General features: G+C 43.6%; 1 non-coding gene across 1 annotated transcript; it reads left to right on the top strand.

Moving 5' to 3' along the window:
- Window positions 1-12110: 12110 nt before the first annotated feature.
- Window positions 12111-12214, top strand: LOC113926065. Its single transcript, XR_003521149.1, has one exon. It is a non-coding gene; the product is annotated as a U6 spliceosomal RNA (small nuclear RNA).
- The last annotated feature ends 3827 nt before the right edge of the window (window positions 12215-16041 follow it).

The raw sequence follows: 16041 nt of genomic DNA, 5'->3' as shown, positions 1-16041 counted from the left end.
CTTTTTTCCCACTCTCCTTCTTTGGAAATTCCCACAATATGTATATTAGTTCCATTAAATTTGTCCAGCTGATGATATTTTCCCTTTTCCTCTCTGTGTTTCTTTTTGTATAGTTCCTGTTGCTATGTATTTAAGTTCTCTATTCTTTTGTAATGCCTGATCTGCCATTAATCCCATACATCATATTTTATCATCTCTGACATTGTAGCTTTAATCTCTAAACATTATATTTGTGTTATTTTTATAGCTTACATCTCTTAACTTTTGGACATATGGACTATGGTTACATTTTATGTTTGTCCAATGTCCTTGGCTACTGATTCTAACATCCGTATTAGTTCTGGATTGGTTTTCATTGATTGTATTTCCTTACAAGCCATGATACTTTTGGTGTCTTTGCATGCCTGGTAATTTTTTTTCGTATTTCAGACATTGTGATCTTTACCATGTTGGATATCTTGGTATTCTTTTTGTTTGTTTGTTTATTTGTTTGTTTTTATTTTTGTTCTTTTTAGCCATGGAGAGAGAGGGGGGGAAGGGCAGTGGGGGAGAGAGAGAGAATCTTAAGCAGGCTCCACGCCCAGCATGGAGCTTGACACAGGGCTCACTCTCATAACTCTGAGATCATGACCTGAGCTGAAATCAAGAGTTGGACGTTTAACCCACTGAGCCGCCCAGGTGCTCCAGATATCTTTGTATTCTTACAAATCTTTTTAACCTTTATTCTTGCACACAGTGGAGATACTTGGAACAACTTTGATTCATTTGGGGCCTTGCTTTTAAGATTTCTTAGGTGGCACTAGAGCAATGTTTGGTCTAGGGCTTATTATTTCACACTACTGAGGTAAGATCTTTCTGAGTACTCTATGCAGTGCCCTGAGAATATGAGGTTTTTCAGTCTGGCTGTTGAAAATAGGCAATATTCCTGGTCTTATGTGAGTATTGGGAACTTTTTCCCCTAATCTTTTTGGACTGTTCTTTCTGGACTCAGCTAGTCTTTTCAGAAGCATGTGTTGGTCAATATGCTGCTGAATGCTCCATGAGGACCATCTGCAGGTATCCAGGGTTCTTTGCCAGTACAGTTCTCTCTTTTCTGATATTCTGTGCTGTGAATTCTAAGTACCCTGGTCTGCTCAATTTCCTCAGTTCAAGGAGTTTTCTGGGCTCTGCACAGGTTCCCCTTCCCCTATATCATGGCCTGGAAGTTCTCTCAAGGCAGTATACTGAGGAAGTGGTAGGGCTTACCTCATGTGTTTCCCATCTTGTAGGGATCATTGTCCTTCATTACCTGATGTCCAGTTTCTTGAAAACTTTTTCTCTTATCTTTTGCCTTTTGTTTTTTTTTTTTGTTTGTTTAGTTTGATTGTTTCAGGGAAGGAGGTTAAATGTGGTCTTTGTTACTCTATCTTGGATTAAAGTTGAGCATTATTTTTCTCATTTGTTAAATATTGGCAATTACTACAGAATTTTAAAAATATATACTGCAGGCAAGCAAAAAAACATCCGGGGTTGCATTTAGCTTTTAGATTATCAGTATGTGGTCTCTAAAGGAGAAGATCACATGGATAGGCAAAAATGGCACTTTTTATACAATGTAATAAGGATCACAATAGAAGTTGCTATGGGAACTAAAAAACGAGGTTCTTCACCCATGCTGGGTATTGAATTAAGCCTTCTTGGAGGAAATGACACTTGAGTGAGCCTTGAAGACTGGGAAGATGTTATCCAATAAAGAAGGCACGGTAGCGGGGGAGAAGGGAGCTCAGGTTAGAGGTCCACCATGGGTAAAGGTATATTGGTGTGAAATCACTTGACATAAGGTGGGAAGTACAAGCAGTTTGATTTTACCAAAGCATAAGAGGCAAGGTAGGAAGTAGTAGAGTGGGACTGGAGGAATAGGCAGGCAGCTCGTAAAAATCTTCCTATGTCATGCAAGCATCTGTCAGCCTTGGGAGAACCACTGAAGAGTTTTAAGCAGGGGAGGGATATGTCATGTTAGCACCTTAGAGCGGTCACAGTGATGGCCATGTGGAGCATGAAGTTGAAGTGCGAAGATAGACTTCAGGGAGACCAGCTGGGAGATCATTACATTAGCTCAGGGAACAGACAGTGGGGCCTGAGCTATGACGTGTGGTCAGGGTTGGACACTCAGGGAGAGACAGGAGAATTATTTAGGATGTAAAATGTCAGGACATCTTGACTTTACTATGTGTGAGGGAGTGAGGGAATGGGGGTGGATATAAAATAAGTTCCAGACCTTTGGCTAGAATTGCCATGAAAAGTGCTGAGAACTGTTAGGAGCTATTATGGGGGAAGAACAGTTCTTGGGTAGGGGGAATTTGGGAAATGCTGAGCATGAGATGGCCATGAGAGGATGCTCTTTGTCTGTGACCCTTGCTCTCACTCCCTCCCCTTGTCCCCCATTCATCCTTCCTCCTCTTTTGGTGGGGCAAAAAACATGCGGCTTTGCTACCTGGTTCAAGGAGACTTTATGCCCAAATCAGGTTCCTTTTTGTAGAACTCTGATCATTGGAACTTTTCATCAGTAGTCTCTGATAACTCAGGGGAAGCGGCAGTTTATGGCTGACATATTAGATTATGAAGATTGTCCTCAGTTCTACTTCAGGGCCACCATTCATACCATAGTACAGTGAATGATGTTCCTTGGAATTGGACAGTGCACACCCTAAGCAGCTGTATGTAGTGGTACATTATTGTGTCATAGAAACAGCCTGACCTTGGCTCTAACTGGACCACTTACACAATGGGTGACCTTGGTCAAGTCACTTAAACTTCATGACCCCTAGCATTTTTGTTTGTACTGTGATCTTACAGGGCTGTTTGTGAGGATAAAACACATTATAAATTCTAAAAGTGTTAGTTATTACTCATATTCTTATCTCATCTTTTAAATCTATTTGCTAATATTGGGGAGATTTAGCAATAGGCTTTGGGTGATATATTTGCTCCATGGCAAAGATGGCTGTAGCCAAAGTAAAATAGAAGCAAGACCAAGTCCAGATTCAGAATTTGGGACAGACAGAGTATAACCAGATCTTGTTTCTTTTTGCTGCCTTACTTTCTTTCCCCAGTCACCTAATTCCTGTATCTTCCTAAGGCTTCCTAAGGGGCATGGACTGGGTATAAAAATGAGATGGTAAAGGCTAAGGCAGTGGTTTTCAATGCTAGATGCCCATTAGAATCACATGAGGAGCTTTAAAAAATATTGATGTCTGAGTACCACCCCAAGTGATTCTGGGGTACTTGGTCTGGGGTGTGACCTCAGCAATTGAATTTCTTAATCAGTACCTTGGCCTTTATATCTCCTTGATCTAATGGGAAGCCAGGACTGAAGTTGGTGCTGGTGACAGGGGAGGGCTTTCTTTGTTTTCCTTTTGTTTTGAGCTTAGTTTTTGTTATTTGGAGAGGCTAGGCTGGAATGTGGGTATGATGAGAAGGGGGCTGGGGAGCTAGGCCTTCTAATCTCTGAGCTTTTTGCATTTATAGTCCTTTTATGAAAAAAAAGGTTGAAACATATTTATAAAATAAATACTTAAATTAAAAATAAAACATTCTATGTTTTCAAGAAGAATCAAATTAGCAACTAATGCCTCACTTTCTGTTATAAGGTTGGTCGACATCATTACTATGTTGAATACTGTTAGGTTCAGGAGGAGATAAGATGTCAGTATGTGAATAAAGTAGGGTTGCCAGATCCAGCAAATAAAAATATAGAGTGCATTTAAATTTGAATTAAAGATAAACAAAGGATACATTTTTAGTATAAGTATGTCCCATGTGTGATTTAGGATATATTAAAAAATTATTTGGTGTTTATCTTAATTCAAATTTAACTGGATGTCTTGCTTTCTTTTCTGGCAACTCTAAGATAAAACTACTTAGTGAAGTTAGGAAAAGTACCCGAAGCAAGTCACGGTGAGCTGATCTAGGAATCAAAAGTCACGTTTTGACTATAATCATAAATGAGTTGTCACTGGCTTAGGTTTTGGGATTAGTCTGGCTTTGAAAGAAAACTGAAAACTAAGCAGCCTGCAAAGCTGTTTTAATATGATCTCTTACATTGATATAACACATATGGTTTTCCAAAGTACTTTCACAGTGCATTCTCTCACTTTATCCTCCAAACGACCAGAAGTTTAGCTCACGTTAGCTGTAGCTTGACAGTGGGAAATAACCAGGGGCTAGAGAGAAGAGACTATTCTAGAGTCCCCAAATGGGTAGGTATTAAATCAAGACCTAGGATCTATTTTTTCCTACTTGTAGCCCAGAGTCATCTCTAGATGAGGAGTTGACAGTCTTAAAATAGAGGTGCCAAGGTTCAGACTCTGTGTGTGGTGTGTGTGTGTGTGTGTGTGTGTGTGTGTGTGTGTATGTGTGTACACGGACAAATAGTTGTGAGTGTGTTGACTTTCCTAGCAAGGGAGGATGAGGTTAATTTGCTTACTATGTGCCTAAGCCTGTGAATTTAAACCAGGCCCCTCTTCCTCCCCACCATTTCATAGCTGAAACTGGATCACAAGCAGCCTGGGCGCTCACAGCTCTAGCGGGGGCAGTTCTTTTGGTCATGCATATTTCACTTCTGTTTTTAGTTTCTCCCTACTGCCTCTCTTCGCCTCTGAGCTCTTGGATTTATCACCTGTATCTAGATCCACGAAGACAGATTTCAGGTTCTTGAGTTTCATTATCCTGTAGATGCAACCGGACTTGCTCTTACCCTCCGGAACTTCCTGTTCCTGCCATCTTGATTGAGTTCTAGCCTCAGGACCCCAGCCTGCTATTGACTTGGTGAGCTGATGTTCTAGCCAAGGTAGGGCTTTTGAAAAAGCAGCTGCCTAGTAATCTTGAACTGTGTGTGTGTGGGGAGGTGGGGGGAGTGCTTTGGCAGCAGCTGATTAGCTAGAGATCCTCTGCACGTTGTTCTCTTGGCCATTTTTGACACTCATGGCTGTCCCCCCGCTTCCCTCCCTCCCCTCTCCCCCTCCCACCCTGCCTCACACTCCACGGTGCTGCTAGTCCACCTGCCTCTCGGCCTGGAGTGCTGCAGCACAGTCTACTCCCTTGCAGGCAGGAGCCTCCATGGTGACTGGCTCTAAGTGTCGACTTAACCCAGGTTCATGAACATAAGACCCCTAAAGTCTGTTTATGTCTTAAGCTGCCAACAAATGTTTATTCAACACTTGATTTTGTTTTGCTTTCCTTCTCTTTCTCCCTTGTTCTCTTTTTTGCCCTCTCTTTAACAAACCACCCTCTTCTATCTTTGCCTCTCTTTCCAATCTTGAGCCTTTTGAATGAAGTAAGGAATAGATGAAGGCACAGCTCCATCCAGTAATATATTTTACTCTTTTCTAGTTCATGTTAATGTGCCAAAAAGCCAGTACTAAGTCAAACCAGGGACTGTCCCTAGTAGCAGTGAATTCTTATCAACTGCTTTGAGCTAAGAATGGCATAAAGTGACTGCTTAAATTGGGAATTTTTATTGACCTTAACACTTAAGGGAAAAAAATGTAACAAAGGGGGTGATCATGGTTGATCATTTGTGTACTAGTCAAAGAACTCTGTGTGTTGACCTCCAAGTCTAAAAATTTTAGCGGAAAATGATATACAGGAGCCTAAATTCCCTATCTTAGTATCAAATAACTTTGGAGGTGTCAAGGGCATTGGAAACTCTGAGATGTTGAAAGAGGTAGAGTCAGGACAAAATTCACAGCCTCTGGGCTTTATGATAATTTGCTGTTATCATGTATTTCCCTTTGTTTTCTGAATTTTTCATTTCACTCTGTGAACTTGAGAAATTTCCGAATAATGAAACTATCCCTGTTTCTGGAGTGGGTTCCTCCCTCTGTGTTATCTATAGCCTACACTACATCAAGGCCTAGTTCAGATATCACCTTCTCTATGAAACTTTTCTGACATTTTCTGATCTCCTAAGCCATTTTTGTCTGCACCATTCTTTGAAGATTTAGTTGATACTAGGAATGGTATTCAAAATAGTGGGCACTAATTGATCAAATCGTTGCTGGCCCACTAGCACAGGGTCTCAGAAGCCTCCCTTTTGTCCCTTTAATTGCTAGACGATGAAGATACCTTTAAGGTCTGGGACAGGAATCAGAATGTCCAGAGTAGCAGGGAGACAGAGATAAGAAGGCTTTGGGACAGATGCAATTTACCACTTAGAATATAAGTAATTCAAGATTTTAATGGTCGGCATAGACGTAACAATGCATATCAGATGAATGTCATTTCTCTCTATATTAGATTATTTTCTTAACCTGCTTTATATGGGTCAGAAATCGTCTAGTCCGGGAATTCTTAATCCAAGGCCTGTACTCTAGATTCAAAGGGAGTTGATAGCTTTCACTGGATTTTTAATGGTCACATAACACAGAAAGTTTAGGAACCAGAAAGGTTTTCACCAGTGCTCACATTTATATATCAAAAAACTATAACCAAGTGAGGTTAAGCACAAATGCTCTGCATGCAAAAGTTTTCAGGGGAATGTTTGCTGCTCACTGTCCAATTTAAGTTCCTTATTTTTTTTTTTTAAAGATTTTTATTTATTTATTTGAGAGAGAGAGACAGAGAGAACAGGAGGAGACTGTTGGGGGGGCAGGGGAGGGAGAAGCAGACTCCCTGCTGAACAGGGAGCCCGATGCAGGGCTCGATCCCCCTGGACTCCAGAATCATGACCTGAGTCGAAGGCAGACACTTAACGACTGAGCACCCAGGTGCCCCTTAGTTCCCTTACTGAAGGCACCATTATTATTAATCTTACTGAAGGTAAGTGACACCATGTTGACTGACTGTCTATATCTTTCCTTCTGCAGGGAGCCTGAGGAGCTTGCCTCCTGGGCTGGGGGTCTTGGTGGGGTGGGAGTGGGGAGCTGGTGGGAGCAGTAGTTCTTACAAAATAGCAGCACTAATGCTTACACTGAAGTGACATGTTGATTAAGCAATCTGCTGGGGAGATGGGTTGAGAAACTCAGAGCAAAGGGTCTAAAATGAGTTGTCAGACCATGGAGAGATGTCGAAAGCAGATATTAATAGTTTATATATTTTCTGTTACATTAATAGAGCACTTTGCACGTGTTAAGCTCCATAACCTTCACACAACCTTGTGAGGGAGAAATTGCCATATCCCATCTTGCAGATGAAGAACTCGAGGCCCAGAGAGGACATGTAACTCGCCCAAATCCCGAACTAGAAAGATTTGAGCTGACCTAGTCCTGCTCCAGTGTCTGCACTTCTAGCCACTATCTTGACCACTATCTCAATGATTGCCTCTTAAGAGTTGGGCTGTGGAGCCTGAGAATGAAAAGCAAGGAAGGGTAGTTTTAAGTAAGTGGGGGAGACTGACAGATGCCTCCATCAGGAGCTGCTGCCCGGGCCTGGGATCCCAACAATCTTGACAGAGGTTGAAAGCAACTGTGTTATGATATTTATTTATTCATCCATGTAGGCCCTGTGCTTGGTACTAGGGACCCAAGATGCATCTACTGCCTGGCGCTGAAGAAACTTGCAGTTCTTTCCAAAGGAAAAGAAAGCAGAATTTAACAGTTTATCTTCGGGGTACATCCTCCCCTTTCTGAACGTGTCCTGCCCCTTGATGCCTTTCTCCTTTCTCCCCTCCAGGGTCTAGTGCCCTCGTCCTTGGAAAGGGAAACCCTTTCAAGCCTGATGTGTCCATTGGCCAGGCGGGCATAACCTATTACCCTTCAAGGATGTCATGTTAAGCATGTTCTGTCTAGCTGCTCACTTCGAAGCCCTATGCCTCCCTGAAGACCCGTGTAGTCAGCACCCCTACAGCTAAGCCCCAAACACTCCTGCCTTATTCTGAGCCCTAGCCGTGGACCCTCATCTAGCACTGGCCTCTGGCTTTCCCTCTTCTTTTTGTGCCTGTCCCCCCCTTGGATCTGATGACAGTATTTACCTCCCCCCTGGCACTGCCTGGCTGCTCTCCTGTGCCCCCAGCTCTCAGCTGGGTCGGGACGAGCCTGGCTGGGAAGGGGGCTGGGCTGGGTTGGCCTGTGCTTGGGCAGCTAGCTGCTCAAGCCTGGACTGGGAACAGCCAGGGGATGAGTGTGACCATTCCTGACATCCTACCAGCCTCTGAACTTCACATCCTTTATCTTATTTAATCTTCTCAATAACCCTACATGGCTGGTATTAGTGACCTCATCTGACAGATGAAGAAACCAAAGATTAGGGAGTTTAAAATAACTTGCTCATGCGTGTGCAGGTAGTGAATGGCAGAGTGGGCACTAGGCCCCCGTCTGACTGCAAAGCCTCTTGGTGATATTTCCCTGCCCTAGTGCCATGGAAGCGAAAGCCCACTGTCAATCGAAGGCAGCAAGGAAGGTACTAGAAATGAGAAAAAAAAAAAAAAAGGGCATCGAGTGGGCATTGAAATAGAGCAGCCAGAAAAAAACCCCAGCGAGGGTAAGGAAAGAACTAGAAAGTGAGACAATCACAGTGAGTGAGGCCGGAGTGCTTGAAATGTTTTATATTTTGACTCTGGGTCCTGTGGTTTATGGGAGGGGGCCCGGTGGGTACCCCTCAGCCATGCTTTGACCCTTACTCCTGGACCTGTTCTGCTCATAGTGACCAGATCAGCTCCAGGCCCCAGGACAGCACACCAGCCTCAGCCAGGAGCCCAGGTCCTATCTCAGCCTGTGTAACATGGTCAGACAAAATGGGACCAAAGACTTGTAAGCCCATGAGCTGAGCTGGCAGCCTGGGGGAAGGCAATCTTTTCCATTCAGGGCGCACTGTCTCAGTATCCCTAAAATCCTGCCACCCGGTAGGCATCTGCCTATTTTCCATCAGCTTGGGGCTGGCCTCAGAGAGTTATGTGGGTGTAACTGGCCCCCTGGGTGTTCACATTTGGCTTTTTTCTTTTCTTCAGTTCCGTTCTGGGGAGAATGATATGCCTCCCCTCCCCTCCCCATCATTCTATGCTTACTGGCTGAGGCGGAAAATGGAGTCTACAGGTGGTGTGGAGGAGCCCCAGTGGCCTCGGGCTTGGCTCTTGAGACTGGAAAGAGAAGATCCCAGCACTGTCCTGAATGGCTGACTAAGCTCAGCTCCATTCGTAGGGCTCAGGGTTGTGTTCTTTTCTGCTTCTGGGCTTTAGGCAGTATCTTGAGAACTGCATGACGAAGAGAGAGGAAACAGGTGGACACCACATGGGCTGGAGGAAGCCCAGGGTCACCAACTCCTCTGGGGGCCGGGAGGTGATTGCTCCCTTCACAGGATGCCGTGTTAATCATCCGATGGCCAGGATGTCAGGCTGCAGAGAGAGGGAAGTCAGAGTACTGGGGACCCAAGTCCCCTTGCTGGGTTTGTGATGAGGAGTCAGTTGAGCATCGCCTAGAATCACTTTCACTTCTTCTTTGCAGCCATAAGTGAGGCATGGAAAAGGATTGACTATTGTCATTTCTGCAGGCAAATGCGCTGTTAAAGCCCATGTCAGAGGGGCTTTCTTCAAGCCTGGACCCTGCGAACTGGAAGGCATAGTCAGGCCAGTGCCTGGTGCTTGACTGGCCCTCTGTCAGTGTTGACTGAGTCGTACTGGATTTTCCTGAGAGGGGATCTGAACTGCCCAAGGCTGTAGGGGATATGGGGCTGGACGAGGCTGGATTATCAGGCAAGAGATGTCCTGCTTCACGGGGGATGGTATTCTGCACCCCTAGAAACCCTTGTCATAAATCTGATTACCAGAATGAACTGAGTGGAAGGGCAAATGCAAATAAGAATTTCCTACATGTAGTGTTATTTATTCTCCTCTGGATGTATTTAATTTTAGAGCTAATTTATCATACATATTGTCTTTAGCACTAACGAGCATTTGAATTTCTAAGTTTGTCCCTTGGCTGCTCTGCCAGGTTTCATTTTGTTTTGTGTTTTTGCCAGTTAATACTTTACAAACATTACATGTGCTTAGGGGGTCTATATATTTGTTGGGGATGCAGTTGTTTAATGGAAAGACAAATAAGTAAGAAACAGTAGTTCTGGGATTTGAATCTTTTCTCCACCACTGATTAGATCTGTGATCTCTGGCAGGTTACTTAATCTGTAAGAATTTCTATTTTCTTATCTGTGAAATGGGAGCTACTAAGAACCTTTTCAGTGGATTACTGTGAGGATTAAATGAGATGATAATATATGCCTAAGATGGCACCTAGCACACTGTAAGCCTTCAATGAAGGTTTTTGATATTAAAAATGTTAAACTGAGTACCCAACATCAATTTTCTTCCACTTACAAGATATTCTATTTTCTGTGTAAGGACCTCCCTGCCCCTCCCCTCATTCTGGAATCACCGAATAGCCATTGCTCTGTAAAGTTAAATGTTCTTATATTGGCTCACATAAATGGAAATACACATCTGTATTTTAAATTAGATCACCTGGTGTTTATAGCATCTCTAGGGTATACAAAGACTTTTACATCAGTTTTGTTTAGTTTTTTATAAGCTCATTAATTTTCACAGCATTCTTATGAGACAGGGATTAGACATATTGTTCATGAATTAATGAAAGGACAGAAAAGTTTTGGCACTTGTCCAACATCACAGAGAAAAATCAGTGACAGCAGGAATAGTATGGACATCTCCAAGCTACAAACTCAAGGCCAGCTCACTCTCAGTTATGCGTGTCTTCTGGCATCTGTAGCGGCACGTGGTGGGCGGGGTGCAGGTGCACAGGGAGCCTCTATCAGATATTGGCCCTGACTATTCCCACCACCCCACCCCTGGGCCAGTTTCAGTTGGATGAGAAGGAAGGGGCATCTGGAGCTGTGCTGATGAAGGTCTAATGGAGACTATGAAATGTTCTACTTCCTTTTTTCCACCTTGCACGCCGCTTTGCCTTCCATGAGGTCTGTGTTTTCTGCCTTTCTGGAGCCAAGTTCTTCCCTTTCAAACACTCTGATCCCGGGGAAGGAGTTCTCGATTCCTCCCTTCCAGTTGATAGCACCTCAAGGCTCATCCTTAATAAAAACCATTAAGTTCTGTTTCACAACCAAAGACATTTCAGGCATTGGTGTGGTGGTAAATATGAAACCATCAGGTGCTATTTCCTGTGTCCCTAAAATCATGTTGTGAGGCGGGGAAACTTTTACCTCTGGGTGAGGGGTGCTGGTTGAAATCATGGTGTCAGATTCTGGGTTTCCATCGCCTTGCTCTGAAGGCGGACACAACTCCCCCGTGCCCCCGTTGTGGCCAAAGAGATCTAGCCCTCAAGGCAACTTTGGGATTGACTCTGGAATGACCAGGTCACCACCGCTCCCATACTTGGTCTGCCTGCTAGCACACCAGTCATCTCAAACCCTGGGGTTGACTCATGGACTTTTCCTCCTCAATGTTTTCTGCAAAGCTTTATGACTTTTGTTTCCTTGCCTGCTAGGTAGACTTGAGACCAGCCCTAGGTCTATTTTGGCTGCTTTCACTCTGTTTTGATTCCCTTTTTCTAGTTTCCTGGCAGCCTAGCCTTGCACCATCTCTGATTTTGCTCTCAAACACCTGTCTTGGTGCTGACTGCTTCGTCTGTCCCTTCTTGCCATAAAGTGAGAAGAAAGAGGGTAACACAGACTGATGGCTTACACAAGGTCTTCTGTAGAAGGTAGGAATTTGAACTGGGTCCTGATCTTTGTGTAACATCCCAATGAGTGGAGAGAGTTGGGGAAGGGGGCAGAAGGAAGTGGAAGTGCAGCGGTGCAGCGTGGTATCGTAGGAAAAAGCATTGTTAGGTGTTGGACAGAACTAGGTTCAAAGTGTGAGTGGGCTCTGGTACTTCGGAACACTAATGCAAGCTTTATGCATGTTGTAATCCCAGTGGTTTCTTTGCAGAGTTTGGGTCAAACAAGAGAGGGGCATTCAAGAAAATCCACAGGGAAATTCTCTCCTTTCCCAAACTCAATACAAGATGGAGGCTCTGGTGGTGCATGTTTGTATATGCATATGTGTACCCAACTTCTAAAGCCTTTTTCATGATAAAAGTAATGAAATCGCCATATGATTTGTTTTTTACTATAAAAGAAGCAGCTTCTGAAAAATGGTATAATGAGTGTTTTGAGCATGAAAAATTGCCAGAGCGCTTGCTTTGGCAGCACGTATACTAAAATTGGAACAATACAGAGATGAGTATGGCCCCTGGGCAAGGATGACATGAAAACCCATGAAGCCGTCCATATTTTTTCAAAGGCCAAAAAAAAAAAAAGGAAAAAAAATGAAAAATTGTCAGAAATGTTCTTGAGCAGATCCTTTATCCTCTCTGTACCTGGGCTTTCTTATTTGTAAAATGGGGATCACACAGCTTGTTTCCCAGTGTTATTAGGTCTGTTAAATAGTATGCTAGTGTAATGCCCCTGCTAGGTTCTCAAAGAATGGGATTTTTAGGTCATTTCATGCTGCCTACAATGCTGGTTTACTTAGTAGGTTGGAGAAAGCCGCAGAGAGGGAAGAGCTCCGGCTTCTGCTCTCACCTCTTGCGTGGTCAATTGCTCAACACTGAGCAATGAGTGTACTTCCTCTACAGGTGTGCCTGTTCCCCTGAGCCCGGGCTTGAGTGTTTTGATTGCTGGAACTTGCACACTGGGCTAATGATGACTTACCTTGCCCTTGTTAAAACTTGGCCTGGGGATATAACGTGATGTCAGCGCCTTCCCCTCCCAAGTGCCTGTGTCCCTGTCCTCTTTCCCTGTGATGATGAATTGTAGCCGTTGGTGGCATTGTACACTTAACACAAAGCATTGTTATGGAAACTCCTGTATGATGCTGAGTTCAGGGAGACTTGATGTTGGGAGTAGCTTGGGCTCTTAATTAGTATTCATCTGTTCTTGTTAATCAGATGTGCTTGTGAGCTTATGCGGACATGTCTTGTCCCAGCTCAAGGACGAAGCTGCCTTGGACAAACCCCTTCCTCAGAAGACCTTAGCACACTGCCATGTCCATCTTGCTGCTCACTGCAGCTCTTTCTATAGTTATTGATCAACTGCTTTGCCATTGGGTTTTGATCTTTGTTTCTGGATTTCCATCTTTGGACTTGAACCTCTGCCTGGTCATTGTCATTGTCATTGTCTCTGGTCTTTAATTCCTAACTTCTTCCCTTCCCTTTGATCTAGAAGCCTCGTTGGGCTCCATAGTTTCTCTTTAGTAAGTGAAAATGTTGTTGGTCATTGTCCAGGTATCAGTAGTTGGGTCTCTAGTACTGGACGTCCAGGATTCTTCAATTCTGTCTTTAGCTGAATCCTTGGTAGAAGTCTTTTTTATAGGCCAAATTCTGCCTGACCACCTATATCCATCCATGCTGCCAGAAATGCCTTCCTGGAAGGGCTTCTAGACTCCAGACTAAATCTTGGAGGAGATTCTGATTCGAAAGGTCAGGAGAAGGGGTGGGATGATGGGAGACTAAGGGGGAATGGGGCCTAGACCTGCCTAAGGACTCCAGGTGCTTCCGGTACAGGTGGTTCACGGATCATTCACTTTGAGCAACACTGACCAATGCTGAAGTTTCTGGAAGTCTGGCTTTCATATAAAGGGAGATGTTGTCATGTTGGCCAACAGAGGCTTAAAGCCACAGTTTAAACATGAGGTAAGAATGATTGTTTTAAATCAGAGTTTCTTTGGGGACTGAAAACAATTTAAATTTCTAAATAAGTTAAACATTCTCTCCCTAAGTTTGTCTGTCCTAAGCATTTTGCTTGATTAGCTCTTTCTTCAGAGGAAATTCAGAGGTGAATTTCAGGCCATGCTTTGCTCAAATAACTTTAATATTTGAATGTGTTCAAGTCTGTGTTTATAAATGATGCCCAGCCTTACAAAGTAGAAAGTGTATTCTCATCAGGTACCATTGTCACTTTTCCCCCTCCAGTCCTTGCCCTCAATCTGCCCCATATTCCAGCTGGCTCCCACAAATGTTAGTTAATGTCTTTCTGATAAGTGCTTCATGGGTGATCTTGCTCTCAGCCATATTTTTGGAGGAAGAGATAAAAGGAGACTGAAAAATTAAAATCAAGATAAGCGGTCTCTCCCTTGGAATGTTATTAAGAGGATGTGGTCATTTAAAAGTACTTTTCCCTCTTCTCCTCAGTGTTTGACATCTGAAGTCATGGAAGATGCTATCACACCTTGCTTTATTAACATAGCTAGAGTCACCTGTTTTGAAAAGCCCAGCCACATTAACCTTGAATGAAAAGAAAGTGGAACAAAAGGAAAGATAAAGGGAAACTAGGTTTTGGCAGCGGGAGATGCCAGCTCTCAGCCAGGCCCTGCAGCTACTCTGTTAAATGGCCCCATGAATTTATTTTATAGGGAGATCATCTCTACTCTCCGAGTATACTGAGTCTGCCATGGTCCAGACAAGGTTCAGAACCCAGTTAAATTATATAACATGTTGATCTACAGGGGAACAAAGAAGGGCGTAGAAAGTTAGGGAAGGGACCAGATGGTGGAGATGGTGAGGATTGGCTTGCTTTGGAGCCCGGGAGGACTTGCTGAGAAGGGTCAGAGGGTTCAAGAGAAGTTGGACTGAGGATTTATAGGCTAATGCCACAGCCACTGAGCCCGAGGCCACGGGCGTGTGCTGGCAATGCTGGGCTCCTGCAGGCAAGGTGAGGTGAGGTGGAGCTGGGAACTCGGGCTTTACTGTAGCTGGTAGAACCTTTAGAGCAAGACACTGTCGCTAATTCCATTTCTGTGCACTGAGTCCCAGCCTTCTTATTTCTTGCTGTTAGAGATGAAATGTTCCTAAAAGGTGGATGGGGTGGGGGTGGTTGGAGTAGGAGTGGTTTTTTTTTTTTTTTGGGGGTGTGGTGACCTTCTAGCCCATATTTTATGAGATATGCAGACTCCCAACGTCCTCCTTCATGGACCTCTTAAGTCACTTGTCAAAGCATATGTTCTGCTTTGGGGGTTGGAGACCGCCATATTTGTTTCTCTGACGGTCTGTCACTGAGTGACTGTGGGGCCTGTAAAACTTTACTTCCAGGTCTGCTACTTCCCTTCTAGAGTCTAACGGGGCAAGTGATTTTAGTTCATTAGGATAATAAGATAGTTTATTATTCACTAGAATAAAGAAGACTGAAGAATGGGTTTGATCAAAAGTGAGACAGTTGGTTTTGCTCTGGTCCCTGAGCACAGGTAGAACACCTCCCCTACAGCAAGCTACATTGCAAATGGTGGCCTTTAGTCGCATAGCCAAGAAAGTGAGGAGGGGGCAAAGATCGGGTGTGAATTTATTTTTCCACTTAGGAAAACAGCTCGAAGTATTTGTCATCCTGATGGCTTCATCAATGTATGGAAAGGAACAACAAATTTGTAACCTGGTAGGAAGTGTTTTTTGCTCAGTAAAAACACTGGAAAAGGGGCACCTGGGTGGCTCATCGGTTAAGTGTCTGCCTTTGACTCGAGTCATGATCCCAGGGTCCTGGGACTGAGCCCTGCATTGGGCTCCCTGCTCAGCGAGAAGCCTGCTCACCCACCCCTCTGCCCCTCTCCCCTGCTTGTGCTCTCTCTCTCAAATAAATGAAGTCTTTAACATAATTTAAAAAAAAACACTGGAAAAAATTTTGAGCGGTTATTATTTTGTAGGAGTGAAGGGGATTATTAGTCCTGGACCATGATGAATACAGAGCCTGGCACTTACTAGGAACTGGGTAATGATGTTGCATGATATATGAATTGCCTGGACCTTGAGTTGTGTGATTCAGCAGTTTTCCTGGAACAGACACATATCTTTTAAATATCAAAATTGTTGGATGTATATATGAACAGCTGTCAGTTAAATATGACAAGGGCATTTGCTACTTTGAAGAGGACATTTATATACATACATATGGTGAGACCATGGTATTAATATTTGGGATGTTTTAAGGTAAAAATAAATCAGTTTTACAGCAGTAAGTGACTGATTTGTTTAAGCCTTGCTTTTCGATTTTGATTCTTTAAAATTTTATTTTTGTCTTATAAAAATAGCACATTGGAGGGAAAAAAAAAAAAAAAAAAGAAACCATGCTGCAAAAGAC

The sequence above is a fragment of the Zalophus californianus genome, chromosome 2, assembly GCF_009762305.2.
Source record: "Zalophus californianus isolate mZalCal1 chromosome 2, mZalCal1.pri.v2, whole genome shotgun sequence".
Taxonomy (NCBI): domain Eukaryota; kingdom Metazoa; phylum Chordata; class Mammalia; order Carnivora; family Otariidae; genus Zalophus; species Zalophus californianus.
This window is presented reverse-complemented; position numbering and strand designations above follow the sequence as displayed.